Here is a 15,497-nt window from a genome sequence, read left to right as displayed (position 1 = left end):
TCTAGTCATAGACAATACAGAAATCAAAGGAATTCAAGAACGAGAACCCTTACCAAAGAATCTCCACTCGTCTGGCATCTCTGGTATGAAACGGACTATCTTCTGAAAACAATCTACTGTAGCCCTGTACTTAGTCAAAACATCTATGCCAACTATGCAGTAAAAGTCAGACAAACCAAGTACAATACAGTTGAACTTGATCAAATTTCCTTCAAAACTCAATCCACAATTCCTAACAAAATTCCTCGAAACAATTCCTTCACCCAAAGGTGAAGTAACAGAAACTACAGCAGGTAATGGCTCAAAAGGCAAAGCATGCATCAACACAAATTTCTCAGTTATGAAAGAGTGAGAAGCACCTATATCTATCAAAATATTAGTAGGATAATCAAAGATCATACAATTACCTGCAATCACATCATCAGGTGTAGCCTGAGCCTAAGCCTGATCCTCATTCAGAGCATACACTCTCGCCTGCTGTCTAGGAGGTTGGTTCAAATTTTGGTTGCATCCTTGATGATTCTGTTGTTGAGGTTGGAAAGAGTGAACTGCATTCAATTGCCTCTAAGGCTGAGATGACTATCGAGAAGCATTTCCACTCTGTGCTTGCTCAGAGCCCAGTTGAGGACGAAGGCTAGCATAATATAACAATTCCCAAATATTCCCGTACACTGGTCACTGGAGTGACGACCTCCACACTTGCTACAAGAAGTACCAGAGGAACCTGAACCTTGACTGTAACTGTTCTGTTTCGAGCCACCAGAACTTGAAGAACTGCTTCATGAGTTCTTAAACTGCTTTCCTTTGGGACGAAAGTAATTCTTCTTATTACCTCCACTACTACCACCTTCAGTCCTCGGTGGTTGATTCTGGTATTGGGACGGTTGGGCCTGAAACTACCTCTATTGTTGTTGAGGGGCAAACAAATTACCTCTCTGCCTTATCAGTCCATCTTCCGCACCCTTGGCATGATCCATTGCATCACAAAAGTTATTCGGGCTTCCGGTATTCACCAAAACAAAGATATCAGGGTTCAGACCGTTAATAAAGTGGTCAGCTTTCGCTTCGTCATTGTCAAAAATGTGTGGAGCAAACCTCAATAGACTGTCAAATTTGGTAACATAATCTTCGATACTCAAATTTCCTTGCTTCAAATTTGCGAACTCGGCATTCTTATCCTTACGGTATGAAACTGGAAAGAATCGTTTATAAAACTCAGTCTTGAACAGAATCCAGTTGATAAGCGTACCTTTATTCTCCATGGCTTTCTTAGTCGAGATCCACCATTTCTTAGCCACTCCGTGTAGCTGATGAATAACCAATCTAATTCGCCGGTCATCGGAATAGTCAAGAGAATCAAAAAGCTGATCTATATCATCCAACCAGCCCTCGCAATCCACGGGATTCTCCGTACCTTTCAAGATCGGTGGTCGGAAAGACTGAAACCTCCTCAGTAATGTTTCCATAGGGGTAGCCGTGGCATCCATCTGATTCTCAACCGCATCGCCCTGGTCATTTTGAGGAGTCACTACAGGTGGAGTTTCAGTCGTAGCAAAAATTGGCGGAGTATTCAAGTTCAATATTCTTCGAGTACCCATCTAAAAACAAGGGATTAGGACACAAATATCTCAATCTCAAAATTCCAGTGTCCCACAACCTCTGATCTTCTAACACAATTCAAAAGATGGAACTCGGATCCAATGAATGATTATAGTTCATATCTCAATCAATCCATGCTTTATAAATTAAATCACATAATCATTTAATTCAAAAAATTCTCAATCAATAAAGCATGCTCACATCGTATTTAATAAATCAATTAAATAACTCAAACACATGCGAGAAGCCAATACAAGCAGACTCGATCTACCCCGCTCTCTTCTAAATTCAGTCCAAGATCTTAACTCTATGATACCACTTAATGTGAGGCCTCGATTCTAATCATAATCTTAGAGTAAAGAAATTGATCAACAAAATTAAACAATAAGGAATAAGACATCAAATTTTTTTTTTGAAATGATTAGTGCCCGCTCGATCGGTAAGATCTTACCGATCGAGCGGCCAAAGAATTCTAAAGCCACTGCCCAGAAATCAGGATGCCCGCTCGATCGGTGAAATCTTACCGATCGAGCGGACAATAAATGTCCAGTTCTCTGACTCGGTACAGGGGTGCTCGCTCGATCGGTAAGATTTAGCCGATCGAGCGAGATGCTCTATACCAGAAAATTTTGGTTTTTCTTCTCCAATTCCAACTCAACTCAAACCATAAAATAATAACATAAAATCCCAATCAATAAGATACAAAGGATTAGGTCTAGAGTTATACAATCCTCACAAAATAACATGCATAAAAATCCATCTAGTTCGGACTTATTCAATACAAAAAGGAGTTCGAATACATAAATTACTCCTAACATCCAAGCCTCACTCTATCCTCTCAACCATCTAGTCATGCTGCCTCTGACTCGGTCCTGCCCCGCCTGTTGCCAAGTACACATGCAAAAAAAGACAACAGCTAGATAATCCGATGAGAATAATATTCCCAGTTAAAGAGACTAGCATACAATATCACATAATATATCAAAACATGATATATAATCAAATTCTACATATACCTCAAGTAATTCATTCAATTGCGGAATTAAAATGATACGCATGACTTTAAAACTTCTGGATTATCAGACTCAGATAATCAAAAGGAATTCTTCTTTCTTTCTTCGGTTTGGGATCCCGAGGTTAAAATATCCAACAATCACACCGAACTCCCCTTTCGAGGTGGATGAGGTATATTTTAATCCTCTAGACTCTAGGGCATTACAGTGAGTTAATCGACACTTGTAGTAAATCACCTACCAAGGCCACTCAACTATAATCTCCAGATCGTTTAATTCAAAATGAATAATCAATCGGCTCAAAATGAATGCATATGAAATCTCATGCATTCAATTATCAATTCAATCATAGGTTCAAATAAGCATATAAACATGCAATAAGTGATTTCTTCTAGGACACCCGAATCAATCCGGATTCAAGTTAATCGTCCTATTTCATTCCAAAGTCATCTTATACCTTCTTGTCGTTCACAATCTTCAATCTGTAAAACAACAAATCTCAATTCAATATCTATTCAAGTTCTACGATCGATAAGTAAGAAGTCGATACTATACCAGCTCAATCTTCCAAACTGATCGAAGCTGCAATCTCGCAACTCCAAGGACTTCGAATCAATCTAACAGTAGAAGTCACAAGATCAAAATCGATAGCAAAACCTCATCAAACTCGGTATAATCAAATCAATAGAAACGACATTCCGAAACTCAAACTGACGGCATAACGGCTATAAACTGATCAAACCAAAATTGTAGACAGAAGAATATCAATTCTAAATACTCAAACCAATCATCTAACATCATTTCCAAGTCAAACCCAACACATCTCAAAAATCTAAGTTTCAAAAATCATAAGAAAAATCATATCAAATCCGATCGTCGATATATCTCCGAACCGTCTTAGATATACTATCACAGCAACCTAAAGAACATCCTCTCCGAATATCAATCAATTCTAAAGCCATCCAAAAATTCAAACCTCTTAGAAATAAGAGAAACTTACTTCCAAACGGAGCACTTGATGCTGTGATCGCAGATATCTACTTCAAATCAAATTCCAACGGACGGATCGAGTTAAAATCGAAATCACAAGAGCTTGGAAGCTTTTCTCTCGCCTTCAATGGAGATAGGCGACTTGGAGAAGGAAGGGAGGAAATTAAGAAGACTTAGTCAAGTCTCTAAGTTATAACAAATCTCCTTTTTGCGTTTTAGTCCCTAAAATTTCTAAAAATTGCAAAAGGTCCCTGATTAATAAAAATCGGCTCTCGAATTCTGAAATCACTTAATATCTCAAATAACATCAATTAAGATAAAAATGGGGCGTTACAGAGTACCTGACACCAAATCGATGCTGAATTCGTTCTCTCGAATAGGCGGCAATCCAAGAATATCTTCCGGAAACACATCCGCAAAATCTCTAACCACTGGTATATCAACCAATGTTGGGCTAGATTTCAATACATCAACGGCATAAACCAAGAATCCCTCTGCACCCTTCTGTAACAAATGAGTCATAGATAACACTAAAATCAAAGGAATTCTAGATCTAGAACCCTTACCAAAGAATTTCCACTCATCTGCCATTTCAGGTCTGAATCTGACAACCTTTAGAAAACAATCGACTGTTTCCCTGTACTTGGTTAAAGCATCTATACCAACAATAAAATCAAAATCTGATAGCCCAAGTACAATACAGTCGAATTCTAAAAAATTCCCTTCAAAACAAAGCTCACAGTTCCTGACTAATCTGACAGAAACAATTTCTCCACCCAAAGGTAAAGTAACAACTACTATAGTAGGTAACAACTCAGTAGGCAAAGCATGCAACAACACAAATTTCTCAGAGATAAAGGAATGGGAAGCACCTGTATCTATCAAAACATGAGCAGAATAACCGAAAATCGAACAGTTACCTGCTATAACATCATCTGGTGCTGCCTGAGCCTGATCCTCTGTCAAAGCAAAGACTCGTGTCTGCTGTCTCGGAGGCTGCACTAGAGTTACCTCCCTGTCTTTTCTGCTGCTGTGGCTGGAAAGAGTGAACTGCAGAAGACTGTCTCTCAGGCTGTGCTGTAGGTCTATATGAACTCCCACTCTGAGCTCGATCTCTATTATGCTGAGGGCACACCTTCGAAAAGTGTCCCGGTTGCTGACAGGTATTGCAGTTCCCAAAGACTCCTACAAACTGGTTGGATAAGTGTCTACCCCCACACTTGCTGCAATACAAAGGTGATGATCCAGAACTCTGTCCTGAACCGAATTGCTTGGAACCACTGGAACTAGAAGAACTGTTCCCCTACCTCTTGAACTGTTTCCCTCTTGCTTTGTACTGATCCTTTCAGTTTTCCCCACTGCTTCCACCTTCATACCTCTACTGCTGGTTCTGATCCTGAGGTGGCTGATTCTGATACTGAGACGTTTGGTTCTGAGACTGTCTCTGCTGCTGAGGTACCATCTGATTACCTCTCTGTCTCCACAAACCCGCTTCAGCTCCCTTTGCGTGATTCATGGCATCCGCAAAGTTATCAGGCCTAGCAGTGTTTACCAAAGTGAAGATGTTGGGATTCAAGCCATTGACGAACTGATCGGCTTTGGCTTCTTCATTGTCGGAAATGTGTGGTGCAAAATGCAGCAAACTGTCAAATTTGGCTACGTACTCCTCAATGTTCGGATTCCCTTGCCTCAGATTGGCAAACTCGGCTCCCTTGTCCTTTCGGTACGAAACAGGGAAAAACCGCTTATAAAACTTAGTTTTGAAAAGAGACCAATCAACAACTGTACCTCGATTCTCCATGGATCTCTTCGTCGTGATCCACCAGTTCTTAGCAACAACACGAAGCTGATGAATGACTAACCTTGTTTGGCGGTCGTCAGAGTAATCAAGGGAATCGAAAAACTGATCAATGTCGTCCAACCAGCTTTCACAGTCAACCGGATTCTCGGTACCTAGCAACAAAGGCGGATTAAACGACTGAAACCTCTTCAGCAAGGTTTCCATAGGCGTCGCTGTAACATCCATCTGAACAGTTTCAGTACTAGCTTGCTCAGTCGTAGGAATAATTGGCGGTGGGTTTCTGTTAATCACTCGACGAGGACCCATATGATAATCAAAGGTTAGGACACAAGATATCTCAATCACTGCAAATGGTACCCTTAACAACCTCTCATAAAATCGGATACCCGCCGATAACAAAAACAGTTATATCTCAAGTAGTTAATACTTTATAAATTAAATCACAAAATCATGTAATTCAATTAATTCTCAATTAATAAAGCATGCTCGCATGATATTAATTAAACAATTAAAGAACTCAACACATGCGAGGAGCCAATACATACGGACTCGAACTACCCCTCTCTTCTAGTTCGACCAAGAATCTTAACGTTCTGATACTACTTAATATGAGACCTCGGTTCTAAAAATCTAATCAAGGAGTAAACTAACAAGCAAGCATTAAAATCCAAGAACATTTTTTTTAAACAGGAAATGCCGCGCGGCCGCGCCCTCCAGAGGCGCGGCCGCGCATGGCGCCCTGTTCGGGGGGCGCAGGCCGCGCGGGCGCGCTACTCCTGTTGTTCCTGCTTCGAAAAACAATCCAAAGTATATTTAAAGCTCAGGAGAGTGCAACAATCATCACCCAAACAACATAATCATGCATTGGTACACAAATCCAGCAACATACAATACAAGAACTAATAGAGTTGTTCAACTACTCGACAGGATAGAACATGCATCGGTGCTAGCTATTACAAGCCGAATATAAAACATAACAAGTTCTAAACACATGCAAGACAACCTCGAATCCCAGTTCGAGTTCTAAACACGCTTCAAAACATAAACTAGATTGTCATGCTAATACGACTTCTAAACCAAGTCCCACGACTAACTCTCCCTCTTGTTGCTAACCAGGTCTTCGCTGACTTGATCCTACCCCACCTGTTACCAATTACACATACAAAACAAAGCAACAGCCGGATAAACCGGTGAGAAAGATACTCCCAATAAAAGCAACATAACAAGTAATGCAATCAATAAACATGCTTCCAAGGCAACACGCAATCAATATCAACGTAATGAAATGCATGTCTTTAAATCGGGATATCAATTCTGATAAACGAGGGATTGTTGATGTGCTTTTGGGATCCCGAGGATGAGATCACGTAACAACTCACCGACTCTCCCAATCGAGGTGGTGCCACGTATCCCACTCCCCTAGAATTTGGTGCGACTATAAGGAGTATACTGACTCTAGGTGAACCTCTACACCCAGGCCACTCACAGTATAGCCCCCAAAATGTCTAAACAAAAAGGGCTGTTCTGCCTGCTGAAATCAAAGTTGGCTCAAGATGAATGCATAAGAAAGCATAAGACATAAGCCACATAACAAAAGCTCAATCAATCAACAAAATACGAGTTCCACATGCTAGAACAAGTATAGATGCAAGTATGTGATTTTTAAGGGAAACTCGAGAACCAACTGTCCCAAGTATGCTATCCCGCTAACAATGACTGCTTTTACCTTTCAATGCAAGTAGTTCCAACTCTGGAAAAGCTACAACAAAAGATTGTATCAAAAACTATACAACCTAAACAACAACAACGGCTGAAAGAAAATCTCTTTACCGTTCTTCGTCCAACTCTTGACGATCAAATGATGTTAACTCCTGGCTTGACAACTTCAAATGAAACTGTTCAGATACAAATAGATGATCAACAACAACGATCAAACTAACAACCCAAAGTTCAACAACTCAAAACAGTTCAAAATCTCAAAACTCAAACCGACAGTATAATAGCTATAAACTGAACAAACCGAAAACGCAAACAGCAGTTCAATATCGATATCAACTCATATCGATGCCCAAAACGACAACAACAAAGCAAACCCATCAATCTCATACTCCAAATTTTCGAACAAGGCTTCCAAAAATCAAAACAATTCTGAACGTCGCTCTATTTCTAAACCGACAGATAATAAACGATCAAAACTCTGCCAAGAACAACATACTCGAATCTCAAACGATTCTAACAACATCCAAAAAATAGAACGTATCTGATCGTAGAAAAACTTACGATATAACGGAGCTCTCGCTGCAGTGATCGCTAATCTGCCTTCAGAATTAAATTCCAACGGACGGATCGACCGAAAATCGAAACCACAAAGCTTGAGAAATGTGTTGGGGCGTAACAATGGAGGGGAAGCTGGCTAGGGAAGAAGAAGAATGAAGGAGAAAAGTCAAAAGGTGAGTAGATAATATATAAAATTCACTATTTGCGTTTTAGTCCCTGAAATTTCCAAAATTTACAAAATAAACTCTGATCAAAATCAAGTCGGCTCTTGAACTCTAAAAACTCTGATTATCTCAAATAATCTCAATTAAGATAAAACGGGGCGTTACAAAAACAATAAACATAATATGCATACATACAATCTCTATGAAATAATGTCTGAAGTCCATTCCATGCGTCACACATATTGTTAGCACCATCATATCCTTAGCCTCTAATTTTCTTAACCTGGAGGTCATGATAAACAAGAACATTTAATATATTTTTTTTCAGATTCAATGAGGTAGTATCACTAACACTTTTGATGTCAAGAAATTTTTTTATCAAAATCCCATGATTATTCACAAACCTCAAGATAAAGGTCATTAGCTCTCTTTTAGATATATCTCGTGCTTCATCAACAAGAATACAGAAACATTTATCTCCAATTTATTCACGAATCATTTGTCGCACTTTATTGGCCATAATATACAAAATCTCTTTCTGAATTTTTGGAGCAATATATTGGGCATTTTTTTTAGCATTCTCAAGTACAACTTCATCAATTTTTGTACTCATTTTTGCAAAAGCCTTCACTAGTTCAATAAAATTCCCACTATTAGATGAAGATAAATATTCATCATTACCTCTAATGGCAAACCTTGAAGTGCTAGCCAGCGAATAAGTACAATTGAGGTCCTCAAATGCAAACGATTTTTCTACTTTTTCTCTTTAGATTAGGCATGCATAACTTTGTCGATATGTTGTGTGACGTCACGAATTTTAAACATTTACTAAAATAGTTGCGGAAAACTGGAGGGGAAATGTTTCAAAATTTTAAACAATGCAGGGGATGTGTCACACTAAAACAAAATGAAATTCAAAATCTAATAATAACAATATAATTTCGTGAGTCCATCACGCACAAAATATTTGAAACACAGATGCAATCCTACAGTCAAAACGAATTAAAATACGACACGTCAAAACCTACTAGTAACATTTAAATAGGATGATAAAATGTGAGTTACAATAAACAAACTACGTACATAAAATATATTTGAAAATAATCGACGAATCCTCACAACAATATCGAACTGAAATAAACATTAAAAAGATTAAATACTTGAAATCCTTAAAACCTTTCAATAAAAAATGACAATAAAATAATCAAATCCTGAATCTTTAAAAATTGAACACGTCTAAAAGTAGCGGCTGCGGATTCCCACGTCTAAATAATAATAATAATAATAATAATAATAATAATAATAAAATAAACATGTTTGAGTACGCGTACACAATAATAGCAATAATAATAATAATAATAAAGTGAAAATTTTGAATTGCAAAGTGAAGACGCTGCCCGATGGCGGCGTCTAGCGGCAAGTTCTACACCAAGGATGATGATGGAGTTTCTCTGGCCCCTTTGTTGTTCATGAACCTAGACAAGGTTCACTCGGAGACTTGGCAAGTATCCTTTAATACGTAAAAATATATAATATATGACTACTTTCTGTTTATATTTTATATAAATATGCATGTGAACATCTACTAATTAAGGTACGTAGTGCATTTCCAATACCTATTGGATATAACAGGACGTCAACTCATAAGTGCTTACGGTGGATGCTCGAATATTACCATACCAAATTAAATCAATTATATATATGCATATAAATATTAATCATTAAGAATTGTTTGGATTTATATATATATATATATATATATATATAAGTACCAACTGAAAGATACAATTCTGGAGGGAGGAGTTGTTGCTTTCGACAAATCACATAAGATGAACATGTTCGAGTACGCGCACACAGATCCTAAATATAATAAGGTTTTTAATAGTGCCATGTCTAAGGATGATTTTTCGGTATACCTTACTAAAAATATTGGTATGAGAAAAATTCAAACCGATACCGATAGTAAAATTTCGAAACTTTGGTACGAAAAAATCCATATTGATATCGTATAGATATCGAAAAAAATTCGGTATAATGAAAAAATGTCTGTATATCGAAAAAATTTCGGTACGATATACCAAAATTCCGATATTTCGGTACGGTATGTCAGCCCTAGCCATGTCCAATTCTTCGACGATTTTGATGAAAGAAATAGTTGAGAAGTATGAGGGATTCAAAGGTCTGGGTACTTTGGTGGATGTGGGAGGTGGAATCGGGGTTTCACTGCACATGATCCTATCCAAGAATCCAATTATAAAGGGAATTAATTTTGATTTGCCACATGTTATTCAAAACGCACCATCTTATATATATATATATGTGTGTGTGTGTGTGTGTGTATGTATTTTTATAAAGTGAATGGGAAGTAGATGGTTGATTGACGTAAAACTTGAGTAATTGGCCGGCTTTTTTTCATATATTCAGGCGTGGAGCACATTGGTGGAGACATGTTCATTTGTGTTCCCAAAGGAGATGCCATTTTCATGAAGGTAATTAAGTTGTTTTTATTCACGTTTTATTGTTATGTGTACATAGAGTACTCTTACATAAAAGGTTACAGACTCTATTTAATTAAAAAAGTATCTCAATTAAAAAACTCTTTTAAAATTTCTTGCTTTTCGACCTACAATTGTTTGTCTTGTTCAAATTTTTTTAATGAAATTATTATTATTTTATTTTAGTATTTATTTTGCAGTTTTAGGGGTATTAAAATTGAACACGACCCGAGTCGAACAAAAAAATATCGTATTAGAGTTGAGGTTTTTGAGTTCGGATCAGGTCCGGTTGGACCCAAAATTTGACCCAAAAATATTAATCGGGTTGGGTTAGAGATCTGGGTCAACCCGAAATGACCCAATTTTTTTTAAACTCATGATTTATAGAATTTAAAAATGTTGACTATATTTTTATATATATTATATATTTGAAAGAAAAATATTATATATTGTATCATATATTATCATCACATAATAATTTTTAAAATTTTGATTTTAAAAATAATTTTTTATTTTGTTTAATAATTATGTTTTAAATTTTTAAAATTAAAATTTAATAATTAAATGATATATAAGAGAGACTTTGTTATTATGTATTTAAATCATAATATATTGATTATTACAATGTGTATTTAATTATTTTGTTTAAAAAAACAAAAATCAAAAATAAAATCGGGTTGGTTTGGGTTGATTGGATTAGTCGGGTTCAGGCTGGTTTGATTTGGTTATTTTCAGATTTATTTGGATTCGGGTTGAGAAATTTTTTGGCAATATATTCCTTGCCATCAACACAATCCAAACTCATCCGATCCACCCAAATTGATACCCCTATTCAGTTTCACAAGATTTACGTTGAGATAATTATACATCATGAGAATTTTTTTTACTTTTTGAATGATATTTATGATTTTAGTTTAATATTTTTTTCTCGAATATTTTTTTCCATACTTCGCCAATCAAACTGAGTTATTTGAAAACAATAGAATTCAATGTATATATATATATATATACCATTGTATGCAATCACTGAAAGATCACAATATTTTTTATCAAATATTTTGAAAAAAATTATAATTTACTGTTTTCAAATAACTCAACTTGATCGGTCAAGTACGGAAAAATTTTTTGAGGAAAAAATATTAAATTAGAATTATAAATATTATTGAAATTTTATAGCATATAATTAAGATTCTCAACGTGAATCTTTTAAAATGTACAATAAAATAATAAAAAGTTTAAAAAAAGTTTTTTTCTTATAACATTTTTTTAACAAGACAAACAATTGTAGTTTAAAAAAAACTATTTTTAAAAAAGTTTTTGGATAATTTCTTGATTTAATATAACGTGTAACTCTCTATATAGCATTTTATGTATACATGTCATTATCCTAAAAATTAAAACAGCACACCTTGATGCTATATGTTGGTGAAGTCTTTTCATAATTTTGAAAATGTCCTTTAACAATTAAATTTTATATTTTACAAACCTCCTTTGTCCCCGTACTTATTTCTACTTTGCTCACAAGCCCTTTCTTCTCTTCTGAAGCGAAGTGCACTGGTGGGAGATTTCAAAGGATTAAGATGTGCTAGAGATGCCTCGGTGATTTCTCATCTTTTCTTTGCCGATGATACTTTATTGTTTGGGCACTCTGATCGCGATACAAGTATTATCATTCGGAACATTTTACGAATTTATGAATATGCTTCGGGACAGTGTATCAATCTTCACAAATCATGCATCACTTTTAGTCCCAATACTTCTAATGACATGAAGAATACTATTTTCTCTTGTTTAAATATGCACCGTAATGAATCTTTTGATGTCTATCTCGGACTTCCGTCTTTTACGGGGCATAGTAAACAACGGATGTTTGATGCCCTTAGAGAAAAAGTTTGGCGTAAGCTTCAGGGTTGGAAAAGCAAATTGTTCTCGGCTGGAGGAAGGGAGGTTTTGATTAAAGCTGTGGTACAAGCTATCCCTTCTTACACCATGAGTATTTTCAAGATACCAGCAGTTCTATGCAAGAGGATTAAGACAATGATAACAAAATTTTGGTGGGGGGCAAAGGGGGATGAAAAGAAGATTCATTGGAGGAAATGGAATTTGCTGTGTCGTCACAAGGCTCAAGGTGGGTTGGGTTTCCGGGATTTAATTTCTTTCAACCAGTCATTATTGGCTAAACAGGCTTGGCGCCTTCTTACCAATCCCAACTCTCTTGCGAGCAAGTTATTTGAAAAGAAATATTACCCAAATGGAACAATCCTACAAGCAACACTCGGACATAACCCCTCTTTTACTTGGAGGAGTATTCTTTGGGGTAGAAATCTTTTTCAGCGTGGAGTGAGATGGAGAATTGCGAAGGGCTCTAAGGTTTCCGTGTTAAACGAGCCTTGGTTGTTAAGACCGAGATCTTTCAAGCCTATAACAACCGCTAACCAGAATATATTGCACCTTAATGTAGGAGATTTGATGACGAATGGAGGTGAATGGGACTGGACTAAGGTGGCTAATTCGCTTTGGGAGGTGGATCAGGAGGGGGTATTACTAATTCCAATTGATAGAGAGGAAGGGGCTGATAAAATAATTTGGCACTATACTAAAAATGGTGAGTACACGGTCAAATCGGGCTACCAATTAGCTATGACGTGCGAGGAAGGCACAAGCCTTGGGATGAATTGTGGTCTTACAAACAGTCTTTGCAAGATGTGGAGAATGAAGATTCCTAACAAGGTAAAAATTCATATTTGGCATCTTATTTTCAATGCTTTACCAGTACATCTCAATCTTCATAGAAGAGGTATAAAAGTGGAAGTAAGTTGTCCAAGATGTGGCTCAATATCGGAAGATATCATTCATGTTTTTTGGTATTGCAAATTTGCTAGACAAGTTTGGAAGTTGACTGAGTTTTGGCCTTCACTGAGCGTCTTTATGGGGAGAGATTTTGGAGATCTATTTCACTGGATATTTGAACAAGCACAACATTAAAAGTTGAAAAAGTTTTTGTTAATATGTTGGGGCTTGTGGTTAAATCGTAATCGCTTGATCTTTGAAGGAATCTCCCAATCGCCTACAAATATCATAGCCCGAGCTTCGAGCATCGGTGAGGCGTTTAATTCCACTCCGCATAATTATCAGCCGATGGTTAGCCGAATTAAAAGGATGGTTTACTGGAAGCCGCCGCCTGTGGGTGAATTGAAAATTAATGTCGATGCAGCAGTTCTTCAATCTTCTGAACACTTTGGGATTGGCATTGTTGGGAGAGATGCGAATGGGCACACATTAATCGCGGAGGGTAGAATAATCAAAGGCAAATTCACTCCTCTTATTGCTGAACTCATGGCAATTAGAGAAGGAATTTTGAAGGCCATGAGTACTGGTTGGACGAACTGGACAATAGAGTCGGATGCTCTAGCTGCTGTGAAGGTTGTCTACAAGGAGGAACCATTCTCGATGGAGGAACCTATTGCCAGGCACATTAGATTACTTTGCTCTTACAATCACAGAAAATGGGTGCAACACAGTCCATGAACATCGAACAGAGTGGCAGACTTTTAGCTCGATTGTGTTTATTATCTGGGAACAACTTGGCTTTTGAGAATGCAATTCTTTTGTGTATCTCATCTGTTGTAAAAATGGACTTGAGAAACTTTTGAATGAAAGTTTTTTCTGGCTCAAAAAAAATCCTATATCAAAGTTAAATATCTTATTTTAAATATTTTGGTATGCCGGTGAAACCTACTATTTTATTTTATTTTTTGCAAAAACTTCTACTCTTTTATTTAAATGCAAAAACGATTTTATTTTATATATATTTTATATCATATATACCTGTGTGTGTGTGTTTGTATATAAACAAGAGGTTTTTCCCTTGCAGGGAAGAGCAAAACTTAGTTCTAATATACATTTTTTTTTCCGAAGGTTCTAAAATAGAATTTAGGTATATATAATTAGTAATTACTCAAAAAATTCACAAATTGAAGGCGGATTACATACCATAACGATATTGGCTTAAAAAATTCAAAGTCGAAACTCTATGTCATCAAAGGCATTTATTGGCCTATCACTATTTTCTGCCTCCTAAATTATTTAAAACTGTTCAAAAATATTATTATTAGAATAAAATATATTTTATTCAATACATAAATTATATTAACAAAATATTCACATTCCACCAGATTTATAAAACGCAAGTTTTCCATTATATCTTATGATTATTTTTTTAAAAATGAAAAAAAAAATTGCATAAAAATATTGAATTTCTTTTTGTTATCATATATCTTTATCCACAGTGGATCCTTCATGACTGGAGCGACACACATTGCATAAAAATATTGAAGAGATATCATGAAACAATTCTCAATAATGAAAAAATAGTGTTGTGGAGCGTGTCTTTCCAGAGAACCCAAACGATGGGCGGCTTAAATGTAATTTCCAAATTGATTTGGTTATGCTAGCGTGTACTCCCGGTGGGAAGGAGAGGACAGAAAAGGAATTTCATGCATTGCCAAAGCAAGCTGGATTCAAAGAATCTCGAACAGTTTGTTGTGCTCCCCCGCTCTGCACTTTGGAGTTTTAAAAATAAATAGATATATTAATATTATATAAATAAATAAATATGTAATATTGGTAAACATAATTTCTGTTCTAAAATAAAACTTTGTATTTTCTGTTGCTCTTGAATCTCACTTACGAACATGAAACGCTAATATTGTGTTGTATGTCATTGTGAATGAAGATCCAAAAGCTATAATTGATATATTATGGCTGCATATTTACTTTTGTCATTTCAAACCACTTCATTTATATTGTTCCAAATACTTCACATTATCATCGCTACAACAAGTGCTTTCTGTTAAAGAATCCATTTGATAAGACAAAATCTTAGTTTTTGTGCTAACACAAAAGTGTTTTTACTAGAACAAGTTCAAGCAGACCAGATGAAATGCTGAACAAAACCAAGAACGCATTCAATCTTTATTAAATTGGTCTTATAAGCATTTGATCTCTAACTAAAATGATAAGATATCTCTTATTATATTAGTAATTTTATTGAACCAAACATTCTGCTGAACAGAACTAGGATCCTTCTAGATCGATCTTCATTTCCAGATTAGTTCACACAACCAGATCAGTTCAGAAAATCCAGAATAGATCAATT

General features: G+C 36.1%; 1 pseudogene; it reads left to right on the top strand.

The window, feature by feature from the left end:
* Nucleotides 1–9,244: 9,244 nt before the first annotated feature.
* LOC140889276 (caffeic acid 3-O-methyltransferase 2-like) lies at nucleotides 9,245–14,915 on the top strand (annotated as a pseudogene).
* Nucleotides 14,916–15,497: the final 582 nt, after the last annotated feature.

Source organism: Henckelia pumila, chromosome 3, assembly GCF_033568475.1.
Source record: "Henckelia pumila isolate YLH828 chromosome 3, ASM3356847v2, whole genome shotgun sequence".
NCBI classification, from domain to species: domain Eukaryota; kingdom Viridiplantae; phylum Streptophyta; class Magnoliopsida; order Lamiales; family Gesneriaceae; genus Henckelia; species Henckelia pumila.
The sequence above is the reverse complement of the archived record's forward strand: the minus strand, read 5'-3'. Positions and strand labels throughout refer to the sequence as shown.